Raw genomic sequence first — 22,836 nt, 5'->3', positions numbered from 1 at the left:
TCCTTCAATTAATTTTAAATTGCTTCGCTAGTAAACATATATCATCCAGTCATCAGCGGTTGAAAATATTTGAAATTGCTGCTTCCATTGCTTAACGAAAACTCTATAATAAATAAAACCAAAACTCTGTTTTCCAACACCACATGGTAAAACTATCTTCTTGATCTATTTTATTATAAAAAGTAGTCATATTTTCTGGAACTATAACTGATTCCTCTGTAACTTCAGTAGTACCTTTTGGTGCTTGCATTTTTCCTGGAATTGTTAGAGCATTTAACACTGGCTTGGCATCAAACTGCAAACGATGGAAGGATGCCTAATATATAACTTTATTTTAACTAAACAAATTCTTTTTACAAAGTACTTACTTTACTTAAAAATGTTTATGTTTATTACTCTTGAGACACTACCGTGTGTCTTGGTTATGAGTAAATGTAACAACCTCATCCTTCTTTGTTTCATTTACAATCTTCCTTCATTTACATTCTCCAATAACAGGGTATTTCCAAGAATTGTTAGAGAATTTAACACTGGCTTGGCATCAAACTGCAAACGATGGAAGGATGCCTAATATATAACTTTATTTTAACTAAACAAATTCTTTTTACAAAGTACTTACTTTACTTAAAAATGTTTATGTTTATTACTCTTGAGACACTACCGTGTGTCTTGGTTATGAGTAAATGTAACAACCTCATCCTTCTTTGTTTCATTTACAATCTTCCTTCATTTACATTCTCCAATAACAGGGTATTTCCAAGAATTGTTAGAGCATTTAACACTGGCTTGGCATCAAACTGCAAACTACGGAAGGATGCCTTATATATAAATTTGTATTAATTAAACAAATTCTTTTTACAAAGTACTTACTTTACTTAAAAATGTTTATGTTTCTTGCTCTTGAGACACTACCATGTGTCTTGATTATGAGTGAACGTAACAACCTCATCCTTCTTTATTTCAATTACAATCTTCCTTAATCTGCATTCTCCAATAACAGGGTATTTCCAAAAATTGTTAGAGCATTTAACACTGGCTTGGCATCAAACTGCAAACTACGGAAGGATGCCTTATATATAAATTTGTTTTAACTAAACAAATTCTTTTTCAAAGTACTTACTTAAAAATGTTTATGCTTCTTGCTCTTGAGATACTACCATGTGTCTTGATTATGAGTGAACGTAACAACCTCATCCTTTTTAATTTCAATTGCAATCTTCCTTAATCTTCATTCTCCAATAACACAGTATATCCAAAAATTGTTAGAGCATTTAACACTAGCTTGGCATCAGACTGCAAACTATGGAAGGATGCCTCATATATAACTTTGTTTTAACTAAACAAATTCTTTTTTCAATGTACTTATTTTACATGAAAATGTTTATGTTTATAGCTGTTGAGACACTACCGTGTGTCTTAATAATGACTGAATGTAACAAAATCATCCTTATCTGTTTTATCTACAATAACCTGCATTCTTGAATAACAGGGTATTTCAAACCTTTGAAGTACATCTGGAAAGAGAGACTTAACAAAGTAATTGTTATATTTTAATACATGCTTGACCTGAATTAAAAATTAAATAAATAAACAATTAATTTTTATTTATATACATTTTAAGCAGTTGAATGAGTTATACATACTTTACCATATGATAATGAACAATTGGCTTATCTTTTCCTTCGCTAGTAAATTGACATATCATTGAGTCATTAACAGTTGATCACATTTCAAATTACTGTTCCCATTGCTCAACCAGTACTCCGTAGTTGCATAAAACCAAAGCTCTGTTTTCCAGCAACACATGGCAGCACTATCTTTTTTATCTATTTCATTATAAAAAGTAGTAATATCCACTGGAACTGCAACTGATTCCTCTTTAACTATGGTAGTATCTTTTGGCCCTGTTAAAAATTTTTTCCGTTATCTTATTAATTTTTTTCAGTTATTTTCATGATATTTCCATGATAATATTTCTATACATTTTGACATATTATGATTTTGCTCCGATACATAAAGATACAAGTTTTACTTTTTCAGACTCTCTATAGCATATGCATCGACAAGTCTCGACCTATGGCCGCGATATTCAAAGATGTCGAGGCATGATATTCAACAAATATTGTAGAAAAGTAATAATGTAGATATAGAAAAAACAGAAAATGTCAAATAATTGTAGTTTTATTCCACGGAGATTTTTTTTTAAGTCGATATTTTCTAAATATTATGATTACGATAATACAAAATTTTATCGACATTTTCACAATTATTTATTGCTTTTTCTTATGAATTGCTGATAATTACTCAAAACTTTAGCACTCGCTGTAGTCGGTAAGGTAGGTTTTTTTAATATGTCAAATAATTTTTTGTTTAATTTAGAACATTTTCTATTTAAATTTTCAAACGTTATGTAATTACATGTTAACAAAACATATATAAAACTTATATAGTAATTTCAAACTTTTTGATATATGTACTGTGAGGAATTAAATTGTGTGCATAACAGCAAAAGTTTAGTAAACTTATAAGAGAAAGTGTAAACAGTGAAATTAGCTAAAATGGCACGAATCAATTTACCAGAGTGCCAAATTCGATACGTAAAATCTTATTCAGTCTGATCATCATCGAAATATTCATAAATTATTTTTTATGTTAATAATATTTATCTATTAGTAAAATATATATCTACGTTAAAGATTATTATAAATGTGCTTTGCAGCTGTTCTATTATAAAAAAAAACACACACAATACGAGAACTACAGTATATATAATGATTAAAGGACAATCTATTTCTGAGATAACAATTCATCAAGATATAATGAAACTAGATACAAGAAGAAATAGATGCATAGTGCATCTTCAATAAAGTTGCTATGACATTCTAAAGTAGAAAAGAGATAAAATTAATGATTTTATATCGAGAAAATTAACGTGGCCTCTTATAGAAAATCGTACCTTGCATGGATTTATCGGAATGCTAATCTATATATTTGGTTTCTGGTATAAATAAATGACTATTTAATAAAAATATACGTAGAAGCGCAAAAATATTATGATACTTATGCATCAAATTGTTTATAAGCTGCATATATATTAAAATAGACTTGTTCAGCTTATTTGTATAATATTATTAAACAATTATTTACATCTACAAAAGAAGTAATATATATAAGATTTATTGTAGTAGGTTATGAGACTGATAATAACTCACAAAGTACGATATTCAATATGACTCAATATTAGGTTTTATAAAACAAAATCATTCACAGATTTATATATTCTATAATAATCACGAATGTCACCAAAATGTTGCCGAAAGTTCATTACATCATTGCTTTTTTATACGACAGATTTCTTTAAATATTATTTCAATTGCCAACTTAGAAATAGAGTGCCCTTAAGTCAGAATAAGTGAAATTCAGTAGTAACATTTCTTGAGGTAACATTTAGTTTTTGCAATAAACTGTAATGAAGTTAACATGTAAAATTTTGTTATCTATTGCATTACATTGGTAGCGCTTCAATCCATATCACTATTTTTAGAAGCTCGCTCATCGCAACGTCTGGAACTTACAATTATATGTCCCAGTTGACCCTTTAAATGTTGTCTCTCAGACACAGCCAAATCTGCAGGATAGTTTTTTTAAAATAAAAACTTGTCTAAACATTCCTGTAATTTGTATAATTTTTTTGGGGTCAACTCCTTGCAGTTTGGATCTTTATTTTTATTGAATTTGACATAGCGCTTCGCCAATTCCTCTCTGGTCCACAATCCATGAGTAAATACATTTATAAACCTTTTGGCACTTGAAGCTAAAAATGCTTCTTGATATGCTATTCTTCGTATTTTTACACCGTTGCCCAGATCGATGTATGAATCCAACTCATTTTGCAGCTGCACCTCAATCTCCTGCCTTGGTATATCTGTAAACGATGTTAGGCACGTATAACTATAAATAATTTAGGTATTATTACAATATATAACGTAGTGTCACTTAATTTTTTTTCTAAGCGTGAAGGTAACATTTCATTTATCTATGCAAATATAAGAAATATCAATATTTTCTGTAATACCTCCCTGAAAGTACGTTGAATTTAGATACAAAAAGGTAATATACGAAAAATTAATGCCTTGTATACATAGTAATAAAGTTAAATTAATTAATAGGTTTACCCTATGCGGTGAATTAACTGACACCTTATATTAATATTAAATTAAATTATAGGAACATGAAATATAGTAAATTTAATCACACAAATTTTATTACCCGTTATGATATCCGAGCTACTTCTCAGAGCAGGATGTTTGTTGGTCAATTCTCTTACTTCTTTGCGTAAACCACTAGTTTCTTCAATAAATTCTTTTAAAAGTGTATTGGTTTCCTCGATTCTCTGCATCAACTACAGAAAAACATATATACTAATCTATACACATAAATATTAGTTATTATATATATATATATATATATTTACAATGCGTGACATATGAGGTCCGTTTCGGAGACTACACTGCACATATGAGGACATTTGTTACATATCGAGACCGGACCAATAATGACTTGTTATACAACGTGAAATAATAGGACAGGTCCTAATTTGTACAAAGATACGTGAGGTTTAATAAAGGGTCTAAAATCAACAGATATTTAACAGGAATTGAGAAGACCAGGTACCATTACCTCAAGATTCATACAGATAAATACGGGGACCCCATCTGATAACCATTAAGAGATTCGGTATTGCCAATAATAGTATTAATCTTCTGCCATTCATGAAGAAAATAATAAAAATATACTCAACAACAGAATTAAAACGGGTATTAAGGTTCCACGATAAATCTAAGATATAATTATGAAGACGCAAAAACCAGGAGCAACTTATTAATTTACAGACGTGCAGAAAAAGCGTCAAGCTATATAAAAGTTGAAAGGAAATAGTAAATATTATACTCAACGCCGAAAAAGTATTTTATGTACAATTTTGTAATACATCCTCCATAAAATAAAATCTATATTTCTAAAACATTCATTAAAAAAGATGAAACATAAAATAAGATATTCCTGGAACTTAATAGTTTAAGACCCGATATATAACACTGTATACATACATACATGTATTTCATTATATAGTAAAATATCAGAACCTATTTCTGAGATGTAATGGTAAATAAGAGGTGCATGTTTAAAGTTGATAACTCCCTTAGTGTCGAAAGAACAAGAGCCCATAGATGTTGTTCACAAGAAAAGTAAATATGCATTAAGATATTTTAGAAGATATATTTAAACAATATTAATCACGGATTATATCCTACCGATATCGTGATAAATACAGGGAAGTCTTAAAAAGATTGATTTTAACGCATGGTTCGAGAGAAGAGAGGTATTCTGTAAAGGAGATAAATTATAAAAAATACAGTTATTTCTCTATCAGTTAGAGATTAAAAATTTGCATGATTTAGACCAAAATTGAAGATGACGTATGTAAAATGTTATTTGAATTAAGACGTAGACTTTACGGACCATAAATATACCACTGTATAACAGCATACACTTGAATACACAGTGAAATAAAAGAACCGATTTCTGAGATGTAATGGTAAATAAGGGGTCCATGTTTAGAGTTGATAATACCCTTAGTGACAAAAGACCAACTGCCCATAGATGTTGCTCACAAGAGAAATAAATTTGGATTAAGGTATTTTAGAAGATATATTTCAACAAAATTAATCAGCGATTATATCCTACCGATGTCGTGATAAGTACAGGTAAACCTTAAAAAGATTCATTTTGACGTATGGTTCGAGAGAATGGAGGCATACTCTAAAGGTGATAAATTATAAAATATACAGTTTTTTCTCTAGCCGTTAGAGATTAAAAATTTGCATGATTTAGATCAAAATTAAGGATGATGTATGTAATTTGTTATTTGAAATAAGACGTAGACTGTACGGACCATAAATATACCACTGTATAACAGCATACACTTGGATACAAAGTGAAATATCAGGACCGATTTCTGAGATGTAATGGTATATAGGCGGTCCACATTGAAAGTTGATACTTCCCTTAGTTTTTGAAATATCAATTGCTTATATATGTCGTTCAAGAGTAATTAATTGCACTAACTTTTTTTTTGAAATATGTTTAAAAAATATTAGTCTGCCCCTACACCTGTGCTCATACATTGCTGGACACAGGTAAATTATACAAAGCTATGTGTGTGTACGTATAGTTTAAGAGAATAAAGGTATTTTGTAAATAGTGAACTATCAAACAAACCATTTTCTCTCAATTTACTACAGATTAAAAGACTGCATGATTTAGACCAAAATTACGACTGATGTAAGTAAAAGGTTGTTCGAAATACGACACATTCTCTGTGGACCACAAATATACCATTCTATATCAGCATGCACTTACATATACAGTAAAATATGAGAACCGATTTCTGAGATGTAATGGTAAATAAGAGATCCATGTTTAGAGTTGATAATTCCCTTAGTGTCGAAAGACTAACTGCTCATAGATGTTGTTCACAAGAAAAATAAATTTGGACTAAGATATTTTAGAAGATATATTTCAACAATATTAATCAGCGATTATATATATCCTTCCGATATCGTGATAAGTACAGGTAAACCTTAAAAAGATTGATTTTGACGTTTGGTTCGAGAGAATAGAGACATTCTCTAAAGGTGATAAATTATAATATATACAGTTTTTTCTCTATCTGCTAGAGATTAAAATTTGCATGATTTAGATCAAAATTAAGGATGATGTATGTAAAATATTATTTGAAATAAGACGTAGACTCTACGGACCATAAATATACCACTGTATAACAGCATACACTTGGATACACAGTGAAATATCAGGACCGATTTCTGAGATGTAATGGTACATAGGCGGTCCATGTTTAGAGTTGATAATACCCTTAGTGACAAAAGACCAACTGCCCATAGATGTTGCTCACAAGAGAAATAAATTTGGATTAAGATATTTTAGAAGATATATTTCAACAAAATTAATCAGCGATTATATCCTACCGATATCGTGATAAGTACAGGTAAACCTTAAAAAGATTCATTTTGACGTATGGTTCGAGAGAATGGAGGCATACTCTAAAGGTGATAAATTATAAAATATACAGTTTTTTCTCTAGCCGTTAGAGATTAAAAATTTGCATGATTTAGATCAAAATTAAGGATGATGTATGTAATTTGTTATTTGAAATAAGACGTAGACTGTACGGACCATAAATATACCACTGTATAACAGCATACACTTGGATACAAAGTGAAATATCAGGACCGATTTCTGAGATGTAATGGTACATAGGCGGTCCACATTGAAAGTTGATACTTCCCTTAGTTTTTGAAATATCAATTGCTTATATATGTCGTTCAAGAGTAATTAATTGCATTAACTTTTTTTTTGAAATATGTTTTAAAAATATTAGTCTGCTCCTACACCTTTTGCTCATACATTGCTGGACACAGGTAGATTATACAAAGCTATGTGTATGTACGTATTGTTTAAGAGAATAAAGGTATTTTCTAAATAGTAAACTATCAAACAAACCATTTTCTCTCAATTTACTACAGATTAAAAGACTGCATGATTTAGACCAAAATTACGACTAATGTAAGTAAAAAGTTGTTTGAAATACGACACAGACTCTGTGGACCACAAATATACCATTCTATATCAGCATGGGCTTACATATACAGTAAAATATGAGAACCGATGTCTGAGATTAATGGTAAAATAGAGGTCCGTATTTAAAGTTCATATTTCCATCAATATCGAAAAATGAATAGTCTATATGTATTGGTCACAGCAGATGTAAATGCATTGACATAGTTTTAAATATATATGTAGACAACATTAATGTGCCCTCACATCCTACTGACACTGTGCTAGATACAGATAATCGTCAAAAATATGTGTTGGACGTATGGTTGTAGTTATAAAGGCACTCTCCAACTGCAATGAATTTTAAAGCATATAGTTTTCAACCAATCCTTTAAAAATTGAAAATCTGCATGAGTTGAATCTAAATTTCGACTGATGTAAACTAATATTAATTGTAATAGGAGCTATGCTTTCTGGACCTAAATATACCATAGTACATTAGCATGTATTTAGTAATTGAGTTAAATGTGAGAATCATATTTAATTCAGAATTTGAAATATTGTTGTTAGTCTCCCAGTATTTTCCATTCAATGTAAAATTGTTTCATTTTTGGTAGTCGATGCGTACGTTATTATAGGTAGTTAAATAAAAACACAGTAGCTTCAAATGCTTTGGAAAAAATAATAGAAGATTTATTGAATTATAATGTTAATAAAACAATTATAACACTTTGAATATTATAATAAAAATAGTACTTAATGTATCTTAATTCTAATTTTGTTTTAACATTAATTATTCTTTCTAATTTGATTGTGGACCCAAGTTTTTATTGTTGCATAATTCCTGTTAAACATATCTGGATAATCGCATTTCAATTTTTTTATTTCTATGAAAGAAGGTAACCTTTTTTCTATTATATGATTGGCAAATACATTTCCTGCGATTTTTTTCTCTTGCGCACTCCATTTTCTTCGAGTACATTTACCATATGGCGATGCTATAGGGATGCAAGGGAAAAGAGGTTGGAATGCAATTTTTACTAGATGTTAATAATTTTTGAAGATAGTCGAGTATTTCTCAAATAAAACGTTTCTGAGCGTATTTTTTTTTCACAAAAGTGAATAGAAAGATTTACAAATTTCTCATATATGATAAGAGATCTATTTGCCCTTGCAAGAATGTATATATGTGACGTCAATGTTGTTATTATTTTCTAAACGGGCTCATAAAAAAAAACATCGGCGACCATTATTAATACTTTTAAGGTCAAATGAATAGATTACTTAATGTATTAACCTCGCCATTTTTTGAGATCATTATTCTCAGAAACGATTTACTATTGATGTTCTCGATCTTCTTCAAACTTTTCCAACATTCTAGATGTTAGGACTGAAATATATAGGGTATGTAAAAAGTCCTGGACTACCTAAATACTTTCAAAATTAAACGTTTTAGTTAAAATTGTTCAAGTCGTAATTTTATAGTATTTTTATATATCAATTAGACAGTGTCTTCTCAAGTTTAGTTTTAAGTAGAGTGTGAAAAGTCATGTGAATGTAATTTTGAGTTTTTAAGGAAATCCCCTATTTTTTTGCACATTCATGTGGCATATCTAAATAGACTTTCAAATGTTTTCTCTAATTTAATTATTCATCCTATTGTTCACTAATATTTCAATTTGAAATCGCATTTAGATATTGGTTTGTCTGAAATAAAGTGCATGACTGCTACAGAAACTTACTCATCATCGCTCACCTTTCTATAACTTCTAATCGAAATATCTAGAAAAAGGCTAGAAGAAGTGATAAATGGATATAGTTATTTAACAATCTCTAAAGATAATAGTTATAAGACCATGTAATAAGAAATATGTATTCCATTTTAAAAACTAAAAGATGACCTTAACATGACTTTCATCACTCCATTTAATGTAAAACTGAAGCCGCCATCTAATACATATTTAAACTTATTAGAAAGTATTTTTAATACTTGTAGTTTAAAACACTTAGTTTTGAAAATATTTAGATGTTCTCAAGATTTTCACACTCATCGCACTTATTATTTTCTTTCTTATCAATAAAATGATTAAACAACAGTCTTTCAACATACTAGATCTCTTCTTCTTTTGCTCCGGCTGCTTTTTCTTGCGTATACTTGGGCTCACGTTGAAATTATCATTAGTTTCTTTGGATCTCTCAAGAGAATTGTCACGAAAATCTATAGATTCATCAATTTGTTCGATGTTTGAATTAAGAGAATGTGAATGAACTAAAAATAAAAAGGTATTAAAAATATGTTATGTAATTTTTAAATATATATTAACAAATTAATACTAACCATCAGTTTTATCTATAGTAATGTTATCATCTGACTCACTATTGCTATCTTCACTTTCATCATTACTTCCATTCTTCCCTTGTACAATTTCAAGCAGTTTAGAAATGTTCAATATTTGCCTGCTTAAAACCGGTTGTCGGTAATATTCTTTATGGATTTTTTCCGCATGACCCATGAAATTAGCTACATCGCATATTTCATCATCACGTAATTGCAATGTAGAACACATTGTAGCGAAGTGCTTTCTTAAATTTGTCCCACGAAGCGTCTCGGGATTCGAAATTCCACAACCCTCAGAATATTTTACTAAAAGAGGATAAGCTCTTAAATAACGATAATCCCCTTTCAGCACGCCAGGAATACCAAAGAGGTAAGGATTTTTGTGATTAACTTTTGCTTCTTGTCGGTATCTTAAAACTAACTTTAAGTATTTATATGTTGTTTTTTTATGTAATAATACTGGTACTGATGAGCCAAGTTTTCCACGAATTGTAAACTGTACATATTTAGATCCTTCAATTTTCTGCTCTTTACTCAGTTTCTTATACGATTCACCTATTGTTTGCTCACTTAGTTGCTCACAGTTATCAAAATCATTTACCAAAGAACGTTCGATTTCGCCTGCTCGACGTTTATTAAACATTTGTATAAATATTAAACAGCATTCAGATAAAGTTTTCCATGCCTTGAACGAAAATTTATTTATTAACTCATCGTAAGAGTCTTTTGTTTGTTTAGTGATATAATTTAATAACTTTTGAATATCAAGATTGGATGGTAAAATTTTTTTAGTTTGTCTTCTTCTTTTAAATTGAGTCTCTACCGCAACTCTTGCTATTGATGATGAATAATCTTCATTCAACAATTTTAAAAAACACTCTGCCTTTTCTAGTTTTTGTTTATCTTCTCTTTGAATATAAATTGTTATGGCCCTCTTACACACTTGTTTCAATAGTGTACCTAGAGAGGTAGCTAAAGAAGGAGTTTTAAAATCCGTTCTATCGTCATTTATACCTGCTAAAGTCTGAATTGCTTGAACGGAAATTTTATAGTTTGATGGAGTTAGCACAGAAACGAAATCATCGATATTATTATCTAATTTTTTCACTTCAATTAAAAAACGACCTAGTTGTCGGAGCCTTTGCCTGATCATGTCGTAAAAGTGTGGATCCTTATATTTGTCGCACAATTTGTTACCGAACTCTATGCACAGTTCGTCAAATCGAATGCATTTAGATATGTCATCGTCCCTAATTGTGGGGAAAACACGTCTTTTTAAAATACGGCATGCTACTTCATGTATGCGACCTGCGACTTCTCTAGACTTGGACAATAAATTTTTGCTATTTTTTAAATGTTTTTTATTACATCTTTTAAAGTGGTGGCGAAGACTTGACTTAGAATAAGTTCCCCTACAACTTGGGCACACAGCAAAATCAGTTGCATTTTTTTTGTATTTGCTGTTCGGTCGTCTCATAACTTTGAGCTCTCCAGTATTGACGGAGGAATTTGTGTTAAACAAAAATTGACCTTTCTTACGAATATTTCTTATAATTTGTTTGCGTTCTAGACGCCCTTTAGGTATAAGCATTAACGTTTTAATTTCTTGAACATCCGAATGTTTTCTCATTAAATGACGACTCAACTTTGTCTGTTCTGAGTTGCAATATATGCAAAAATCTTTTTTTGTTCTGCATTTAGCTATTTCCACAGTCATTTGTTCATCATTAGGAACTAAAAATTTTGAAGTATTTATCGACGTTGAAAGATCCAATGTTGAATTCTTCTGGCTCTCATTGGCATTCGAAAATTGTGTAGAATTGTTATTACAGGGATCATAATTTTCATCATTTTCTGAATTAGAAGTACTTGGTTTATAAGATGAATCACTATCTACATCGGACGTGTTTTCCTCATTCTCCAAAGTTTCTATAGGATTGAGAATATTCAATTAATATATTTTGTATTTAATTTAATTAGGTTACAGCAATTCCTTAAAATTAATATACCATCTTCACGTATTTTTGACAGTGAAAATTGCGGAGGAAATGATGCGTCTTCTTCACTGTTTCTATAGGAGCTCCTTATTACTGTATCTTCGATTATAGTAAGATCCTTTCTATAAATTAACAGTTTTAAATATATTAAATAAATAGAATCCTTTTTATTAAAATGAGAGCAATTATTAGAAATGCTGAGTATTACCGAACGTTGTCAGATAATCTATCTGGTAATGTGCAGTCATTATTTTCAGCTACAATTAAATTATCAAAATCACTCCATAGATTACAATTAAAACTAAATTCCTCTAAATCTAAAAAATAAAAAATTATAAGAATTTCTGGAAAATATAAAAAAGCGAATTTAAAAATAAATATAATATAATACTACTTTTTTCAAAATGAAAAGACCCACAAGTTAAATCTTTCAAATTATCCTCAGATTTATTTAAATTATACAATAAATTATATTTATCTATAATTTCAATATTTTCCGCGCTTTTTTGATCCTCTGAAATAGTTAAATTGAATTAAGTATAAATACAAATATGGCTTTATAAAAGTTAAAGTAACCTATATCAACGTTGAAAGAAAATTTTTTACCTTTAGCTCCCTTTGGCTCAATAGTCAAATTTCTATTTCTTTCAAATCCCTCTGGATTGTCACTCCTGTCAATGAACTGTGGTTCTTCACTACAATTTTTAGTGACAATAGAAGTAATACACTCTGCAAAAATAAAAATTTCTTTTTTTAATGAATTACATAAGTATGAGGAAGTTATTTAAATCAAAAACAATTATACAAGGAGTAAGTTAACCGTTTCAGCAATGGCATGTATTTGATGGAGGTACTACCCGACTAGAAATTTCTTAGGGCTTGGATCAGGTTGTGATCAGGAATCTCGCGCTTTTGATCCGACCCTGGTAAGAAAATCGGATATGAGTCGGACTAGGGGTGTAACGCTCTGGCGAATCCGGACCGTTTCAGAAGCTCGGATCAGGCCCTGATCCGAAAATATGTATTTGGTCCGAGTCCGATAAAATTGATTTCCTTCTGATCGGGCGAAACTGATCCAATGAGGATTTTAATTGCAGATCAGGTTCTGGTAATGAAATCAGCACTCGGGCCGGATAAGTATAATACGGGAATTTAAAAAATAAAATAAAAAATGTACTGTTATTATTTTACGTTATTTATTCGTTATTCACACTCTTAACGGAAATTACGATTTATTATAACGCTGAAAAGTGATAATACATATGTTTTAAATTTTCACTCCTAACGGGGATTCGAACCTGCGATAAACGATGAGCCTCAGCGTACCAGTCCGGCGCTTTACTTACTCCGCTAACCTAGAATATGGTGAATAAAGATTTCGATCTGGTACTAATATTGAGCAAGTAAAACGAACTGAAAGCTTATTGAAATTAGATTCAACTGTTCGTTAATTATATATTTAAGATAGCACTAAATTTTTTCGAAAAGCGTATGTAATAAATAAAAAGATAATTCAACTTTTTTTTCAAAAGTTTTGAGTATTTTAAAAATTCACAACTTTTTACTTGAAACCCTTAAGACTCTAATATTACATATGTATATAAATATAAATGCTTTTAAGTTCTTAGTTTACAAATTAATGAGACGTCTTTCGTATTTCTGGCATTATTATTTTTTCTAGCCATATTATTATTAATTCGAATAAATTATCGATTCATGAATTCAATTTTAAATGGATATCTATGTGTCATGTTAGGATTGTTTCATACGTTTCAATCAAATATTTGTTATACAAACATCTTTTAATATAAAAAAGAAAAAACATGAATTTTTATTTTAAAATAAACATTATAATATATTATTATAATATGGATAAAAACAATGAGATCATCTTTTTAAAAAAAGAAAACTATAAGTAATAAAGTAAATTTAAAGTACATTAAAGGCAAGGCTGATCAGATGCTCTTCTTGCTCTAGAACCACCCCAGTCCTTAGCATTATTAATGACAGTTCCAATAGCCGCATAATATTTTTTCTCTCGTACAGGAGACACACTTAAGTTTTCTTTGAACGTTTGTTTAATCAATTCTGTAAAAATCATATTAATTAACATTTTAAAGTCATGGGAGTGGTCAGTATGGAAAGTCCAAAGGGAAAATATATTAAAATATTACTATAGTGTACAATATTCTAATTACAAACATTATTTTGCAATGCAGAAAATATTTTATGAATACTATTTTTCTAGAAAACTACAGAAACTTCCTGTTAAAGCAACACTTGAAACATATGTAATAGAATATAAATATTTGATGTTTTTTGTACAAGTGTTTGAATACTTTAAATATATAATATTACTTTTATAATAAAAATATAAATACCATATAATATAGAAGATAAGGCCGTATCCTTAAATATTAATTTATCACCCGTTTTTTTAACTGCGGTGAAGTTGAGCAGGGTATCCTTAGTCAAAAATCTTCCCAAAATATTTGATATGGATTTTGACAATTTTTGTTTTGGCTCGAGCAGAGGCCACATCATTTCCACCTACCAGAAACATGCATTTATGTAATAAAAAATGTAAAAATAATCCATTGTAAACAGATAAAATATTACCGTTTCATTTTTGAGAGTGTCATCTAGTGTCAATGTGGCATCAAAATTTAAAAATGCCTCCAACGTTGAAAAAGGCAGACTGAAATTATTGTTCATCCTCTTTAATTGTATAGGACCAGCCTTCGCCTGTTTTAATTCAGTGATGTCTTGCTGCAGTTTTAACATTTCACTAGTAAATGTTCCTATTTGAACTTTTAGTTGGTCGAATCTTTTTTCAATTAAATTTTTCAGCTCATCTGAAATTTAAAATGTATATACCACACATGAGTATTATTTTATATCGATTATAAGTAATATATGTATTACAACATTTGAATATTTTAACCAATTTTCTTATCTATATTTATCATATTTTCTCCGTTTGTTGTACATATTTTTTTTTGCGAAACTTCCGACAAGACTTCGTCAGAATCACTATCCGATTGTATATGATGCCTTTTATGTTTTGGAGAATGTTCATCAGAGCTTTCCATGTAATGAGGACTCTGTTGGGCTCTTTCGGTAAATCCCTTTCGTGTCATTCTTGCTGTAATTAGAAAGTAATTTTGAATGTTTTATTTTGACATGAGAAATATTAAATACTGATAATATAACTTCAAAAAAATATAATACTTACAAGTACATGGATCTTCTATATCAATTACACTGTCATTCAGCAGTTTACGGATGTAATCATCGGATGAGTTTTTTTTGAATAATTTATTTTGTTTCAATTTTTTTTTTTGGCTTTCAGAATCGGTGCTGAAAGCGTAAGGCTGCTTCTTTAATTTAAGCAACTTTAATTCAGCTTCGTGATAACTGCCTAATATACACAATTAAACTAGTTAATAAAATATTATTTTTCAGCAAAAACTTTAATGAATAAATGCTTTTTTAAAAGTTAATTAACTATGATTTAAACTTACTTGCGTATCCTCTTACATCTATGTCATACGTTTCCCATTCTTCTATTGGATCTTTTAAATTTTTTACTGCATCTCGTAAAAATTCTACATTTGATTTTGTAATTTCCTTTGGAAATTTACAGGTCATTTTTTTTTTCTTGAAAGTAATCCATTTATATGGCACAATGTCGATGCTTTTCATTTCACTGTTATCACAGCCACTTAGAAATAATATTAGTGCAAATTTAGGTTCCATTATTAGAGAATTTATGCACTGCTATTACGATGTGAACGCTTCGAATGCTATACGAAAACTATTATGAAAGTTAAGTCTTGGCGACGACACATGAAGACAGCACAGTTGTGTACATGAGTTTGTTTTGGTTGGAGAACAAGATAGCGCGATCTGGTTTTAAGAAAAGCCGACTTCGAAAGAGCGGTCGCTGACTTTATTCTCCGAAGATTGCTTTCTTCTCTCCGCACTAATTCGAAGTGTGCAACAAAGGCATTACATACACCTTTGTTCTGCCGCTAGTGGAAACAGTGAATTTGATCATTTTTGTAACAATATGATTCAAAGAATAAATCATTTTTCTTTTATTATAACTGGACATATTCCACATTTTCAAATTTTCAGTTGTACAAGGATAACTTAAGAGTGGTTTCAGTTTTTGAAGTATATTACCCCTTATTATAACTTCACTGATTTTTGGGTTATCAGAAGCTGCTGTGATTTCGACTATCTCAAAAACTTTATTATTATTAAGTAGGACAGTATTATTAGGTTCTTTCGTAGTTAAAATAAAGCCCTTATACATTAATTTTTTAACAGCTATTACATTTGATCCTTTTTTTTCAAGCTTTCTTAAGATTTTCAATGTCGGTTGAACTTCAATTTTTCTCTCTCTGTCACAATTGTAAAATATTTCGCTTAGTCGGCGACAAATTTGTGATAATGGCTTTTTTCCACTTCTTAATAATCTTTTCATTCTTCCTAAAGCATTTTCAAAGGGAAACGCCGTAAAATTACTTAAGGATGAATTTAAGTATTGGCAATCGTCTGGTAAATGTATGAGAGAGTGAATATTTAAAACAATGCTCTCTTTTCCATACAGCATCATCGTAGATTTTACAAAATTTTTTAATAGAAATTTTGCATGGTCTATATGCTTAATTGCCATTTCAGTAGACGACATAATTCTGCAAGCAACGTGTAGCAACAGAAAATTCTTATATTGATTTTCAGGAAGGCACTGTTTTAAAACTATAGGTCCACAATATAATAAAAAAAAACGGAACTCTGTTGCTTTCCATTTCCGCACTGAACTAAGATCCCTCGTTGTCCTTTGGAATTCAGTGGGTATTTGAGTACGTAACGATATTAATAATTCTGTTAACTTTTTTTTATTACTATAGCTAATTTTTGATAATGAATTTTTATTTAGCCAAAAATCCATTAAAAGTTTCTTCATTACACCTAAATATGCTAAGTGCATAAAATCCAATAAAAAATGCTTAACTAGATCTAGTTGTGGTATTCTAATAAGTGGCGATATTCCGGTATGATGTTCGTCATTTGTTTGTTTAACAAATGAATCATGCGTTCTTAATGTACAGTCAGAATCTAAATAGACTGTTCTTCCTAAAACTCGAGTTCCTTTCACTTCGCACCTTTCGCATGCGTAAAATCCTCCATGATTTTTAATACACTTTATAAAAGAACGAGCTGGTCTGTCACAAATGAAACCTTTGATGCCTACTTCATAATTCTCTTGGTTTATTTCGATTCCATTTCTTAATAATATATTTAATTCTTCAATGAATTTCTCCAAGTATTTTTCTACGTTTTCCGGTTTTTTATGGCCTGCATAAATAGCCACGGGAAAAGGCGAATAGATTTGATTTTCATTATGAATGCAGCATAAAATAGGCCAAAACTGTATTGTTCCTGATGTAAAAACTTCAGTGCCATCGATATTAAATAGTAATTCTATCTTTCTTTCAAAATGTAAAGAATTAAGAACAAACTTTTTTAAATACTTGGATATTCCAAAATATACAAATTCAGATTTTTCATCAAAAACTTCAATAGTGTAGTCTGCTTCATCTGTCTTTAAAAAAGTTCTGGCACTTTTTGGTAGTTGAGGATATGCGCGTTTTCGCAAAATGCACAAAAGCTCATCCAGTTTTGTGTGAGATATATTTGACGAAATAGCCCATTGTCTAATTTTTTCTATGTCATCTTCGTCACTTTCGCGAAAATGGGAATCTTCACTATCTTCGCCACAATGAATAACTTTGCTCTCAATTGAAATAAAATCACTTTCGTCATCTGGAGACCCTAAATCAATCGCTTCTTCATTTAAAGCAACGTTAATTTCACATTCTTCTGTAGATGAACTACTTTCACTATTATTAACAACTGAAGTGCTAGTATTTGCCAATTCACCAGAAGTGGAAATAGAAGCTGAATGCTTTACACTTTCTTCTTTACGTCTTTTATTTTCCCGAAAACGACGAACTCGTAATCGCGTTACCAAACGTTTTCTTTCACGTCGTACATCACTCATGGCGAATGGAAGAAGACTGGCGAAATATATGAGTGTAGTGGAGGAAATTATTCAGATTTGGTCCTGCACTAATACAGTTTCTAGGATCAGGATTTGATACGATATCATCGGAGTCGTGCCTGATGGGAAATGTCTTACAGTTATTAGTATTAAGATTAGGAAGTTAAAGTCCGGGTCCAAACCGAGCACAATAATCCTGATCAGGACAAATCTTATTCAGGCCAGATCAAATCCGCATCCGAAATCTTTAACAAGGCTAGCCATTTCTTAGCCTGATCCGGCGCTGATATACTAGTTCGGATCTGGAACTAGTATGTTTTATCGGAGCCGCGCCTGATCAGAAATATTCTATTACGTCTATTATTCAGACTACAAGCTCAGGCTCGGATCCGATTTGAGTACGAACGTACTGGTCAGTTAAAAATTATTCGAACCTGATCCGACTCCAGCCAGAAAACCTTTCATAAGGCTAGTCATTTCGTAACCTGATCCGTCCCGAACTAAAATCAGGCGTTCCCTAAGAAATTTCTAGTCGGGTAGTTCAAAATGATTCATACCTGCTTTCTGGATATCACAGTGACCATTATTAGTTTTATTTATGCTGCTGATTTCTCCATTAATACTATTACTATCCTTCGTAGAAGTTGAATTTTCAGCTTTCGATAGGTCTGTGGAGTCACAGGCTAAAAGCAATTTTACTATACAACGAAGAGTGCAAAAGAAAATTTTCTAATTGTTTTATGTTTAGAATGAATATAACCAGAAGCGAATAAAGTTTGACTGTACTATAATCTATCATAAAGTATTAAATTGACAACTATTGTAATATAATAAAAAGAATTTCAGTGTAACACTTAGTCAGGATTACAGAGAGTATGGCATCTTTAAATGATTTGGCAAAGTTAATGTGCTCCAGTAATAATTTGTAAAATTCCTTTTAAGTAATTTTTATTTAAAAAATATAAAAATGATTATTTGGAGACACTCATCATTCCTTACAAGCACTGTCTATTAACCACTGGAGAAATCATGGTCTCTTTCAATTTAGAGGCCAAATGTCTATTTTTAGATTCATTACAAGTAATCAATATTAGCGTTGAATGAAAATTTCTTACCTTTAGCTCCCTTTGGCTTAATTTTCAAATTTCTATTCCTTTCAAATCCCTCTGGATTGTCACTCCTGTCAATGAACTGTGGTTCTTCACTACAATTTTTAGTGACAATAGAAGTAATACACTCTGCAAAAATAAAAATTTCTTTTTTTAATGAATTACATAAGTATGAGGAAGTTATTTAAATCAAAAACAATTATACAAGGAGTAAGTTAACCGTTTCAGCAATGGCATGTATTTGATGGAGGTACTAGTTCAAAATGATTCATACCTGCTTTCTGGATACCACAGTGACCATTATTAGTTTTATTTATGCTGCTGATTTCTCCATTAATACAATTACTATCCTTCGTAGAAGTTGAATTTTCAGCTTTCGATAGGTCTGTGGAGTCACAGGCTAAAAGCAATTTTACTATACAACGAAGAGTGCAAAAGAAAATTTTCTAATTGTTTTATGTTTAGAATGAATATAACCAGAAGCGAATAAAGTTTGACTGTACTATAATCTATCATAAAGTATTAAATTGACAACTATTGTAATATAATAAAAAGAATTTCAGTGTAACACTTAGTCAGGATTACAGAGAGTATGGCATCTTCAAATGATTTGGCAAAGTTAATGTGCTCCAGTAATAATTTGTAAAATTCCTTTTAAGTAATTTTTATTTAAAAAATATAAAAATGATTATTTGGAGACACTCATCATTCCTTACAAGCACTGTCTATTAACCACTGGAGAAATCATGGTCTCTTTCAATTTAGAGGCCAAATGTCTATTTTTAGATTCATTACAAGTAATCAATATTAGCGTTGAATGAAAATTTCTTACCTTTAGCTCCCTTTGGCTTAATTTTCAAATTTCTATTCCTTTCAAATCCCTCTGGATTGTCACTCCTGTCAATGAACTGTGGTTCTTCACTACAATTTTTAGTGACAATAGAAGTAATACACTCTGCAAAAATAAAAATTTCTTTTTTTAATGAATTACATAAGTATGAGGAACTTATTTAAATCAAAAACAATTATACAAGGAGTAAGTTAACCGTTTCAGCAATGGCATGTATTTGATGGAGGTACTAGTTCAAAATGATTCATACCTGCTTTCTGAATATCACAGTGACCATTATTAGTTTTATTTATGCTGCTGATTTCTCCATTAATACAATTACTATCCTTCGTAGAAGTTGAATTTTCAGCTTTCGATAGGTCTGTGGAGTCAGAGGCTAAAAACAATTTTGCTATAGAACAAGTAAGATAAAAGTGAATTTTCTAATTGCTGCTGTTCAAAATAATGAAAATAAACAGTAAGACATAAATTTATTAGTGTTGAAAAGAATGCAAATATATATTACCAGCAATCTTTTTCAATTTTATTGTCAGTTTCTTATTGTGAGTTACTGGCCTTTTCCTTTTTAATGATTTACTATTATCCTTATTTTCAATGTCTTTGGTCACTTGAATTGCATCTAGAAAACATATATTAAATAATAAATATTCCCTATATTGATTATTTCTTATCAACACTTTCCTGTACTTTCAAACTTTACACAAAATGTTATTTTGAATGTTAAATTTCTTAATTTCAATTGAGTCTCTGCATGCATATAATTTGGATCATTTTTAAAATAAGTTACAGATTTTCTGGGATAGCTACATTAAATTTGTAAATACACTTCATAGGTCTTAGAAAATATGAAAGAGGAATTTAATTTGATTTTTTTCACTTACTTTTATTATTGTAACGTTTCTTCGCTCCTTGATTTTCCAAGTGCAATTTAATCTTTTGTAGCTTATTGTAAGAATCTGTAAAGAGTTTTAAATCACAAATTAGCAATTGAGTATTAATAGAGCATATGCAGCCCATTTTACTATGGTTCAATTTTATAGTTTGCTGACACACATTGCAGTTTTCATAACTTGACTTTTATATATAACTGAATTTTTCATTAATTAAACATAATATAAACGAACCATAATAAAAAATAAGATGCTCTTTATTTTAATTTCTTTACGTACCATCATAGCTGATTACTTCTCCGTAATAGCGATTTCCATTCTTGTATTTAATAGATGTATTATCTGTTTTTACTATTATATCAGTTTTTTTACAGACATAATAAACACCATCGGAGAATAATACCAGCGCATACATTATTTAATTTGATGATTTACTGTAATCACTGCAAAATAAATCATTCGCAAAACTTTGGAACACTTTTCGCAAATTGATAAACGTCTAAAATGGCCGTCTAAAAGAAGGATCTGGAAGGACCCGAGCACGTGCACTGTGATCGAAAAGAGCCGGTTATCTTGAAATCAAAGGAGAGATCGTGGATTAGATATACTTAATAATTGTTACCAATCTAAAAAGAAAACCACTGTTAATTTTGCATTAAAAAGTTGGCAAACATTAATTTTCTGCTTTTTCGCATTTAAGGCCAGCGATATGATCAGAAATCAGTAGGCAAATTCTGAAAATCTTATCGATAAATTTCGATATCATTAGGCCAAAGTTATCGATAAATATCGGAACATGTAATGATAAATGCGTATCTTTATATATGTATCGTTTTCGGTCAGCACTGACACCAAAAATTAATGCTAAAGTTACAGAATACGATGTCTGTTGTTTTATGTGCATCATAATAAGCAAAAATCTTATAATCGTAAATTGTGGTTAGCAATCTTTTAAATTTTTAAGCGCTCTCTAGTACATAAGATACCTGATTTTTTATCGTACAATGGGCCTTATAATCGGTGAAACATTCGGAAATGCAGGGCTGAAAATGTAAAAATTTGAAAACAAGACAGCAATTATCATTATAAGTAGACGGAAATTTCCTAGATAATATTGAACACACACAAACATGGTTTCGCCGGTATTGTACTAAATATTCGTCCATATACGGTAGATTTTTTCAATAAGCGCTTAGTTTTAGAGACGCTTAGTATTTGTAAACATTTTTTTTCTTTGATAATCTAAATTTCTTTGATACACGAGTTGTTTAAAACGCTTAGTATTTGTGGTACTGAAATATACCGATTTATAAATAACTGTGAAAAGCGTTCATAAAATATTTGGTATCACATACATTTTGTAATAACGTGTAAACATTAATATTTCTCATATAAGGAATTAATGTATATTAATTTTAAAGTTATGTATATTATAATGGTATTATATTTTATAGTTAGAAATATGGCTCTCGTATTTAACATTACATATAAACTATGAAATTCTTGATATATCTCATAATATTTAGCATACATGATAAAAATATATATATATTATGTCAGCTAATGACGATGTAGATTAATATATACTAATATACAGGGTGTTTCAGGTAAGGCGCCCCAGCTCGAAAAGAGGACTTAGAGCGCATGGTGGGGGCAGATGCATCTTATTGGTCGCGGTTAGAGAGAGAGAGAGTAAGAGAAAGAGGATAAGAGTTGACCAAAGTTTACTGATGTGAGCGGGGAAGGGAGGGGCAGCGATACGCTAGGCGTATCGTCTAGTAAAGGATAGCTCTATCCTTCTCCACGTTAATCCTTCTCTCTCCCTCCGCGGCCAATTAGATGCATCTGCCCCCACCATGCCCTCTGAGTCCTCATTTCGAGCTGGGGCGCCTTACGTGAAACACCCATGTGTGTGTATGTGCTATTAATTGTGCTCACTGCATA

General features: G+C 30.3%; 1 protein-coding gene across 1 annotated transcript in view; it reads left to right on the top strand.

Moving 5' to 3' along the window:
- The window catches only part of LOC136778035 (zwei Ig domain protein zig-8-like), an 845,250-nt gene that overhangs the window by 37,993 nt on the left and 784,421 nt on the right, over nucleotides 1-22,836 (top strand). The window lies entirely within an intron of this gene.

The sequence above is a fragment of the Prorops nasuta genome, unplaced genomic scaffold (assembly GCF_024137725.1).
Source record: "Prorops nasuta isolate Cenicafe-Biocafe unplaced genomic scaffold, Cenicafe_Pnas_1.2 PNAS00013, whole genome shotgun sequence".
NCBI classification, from domain to species: Eukaryota; Metazoa; Arthropoda; class Insecta; order Hymenoptera; family Bethylidae; genus Prorops; species Prorops nasuta.
The sequence above is the reverse complement of the archived record's forward strand: the minus strand, read 5'-3'. Positions and strand labels throughout refer to the sequence as shown.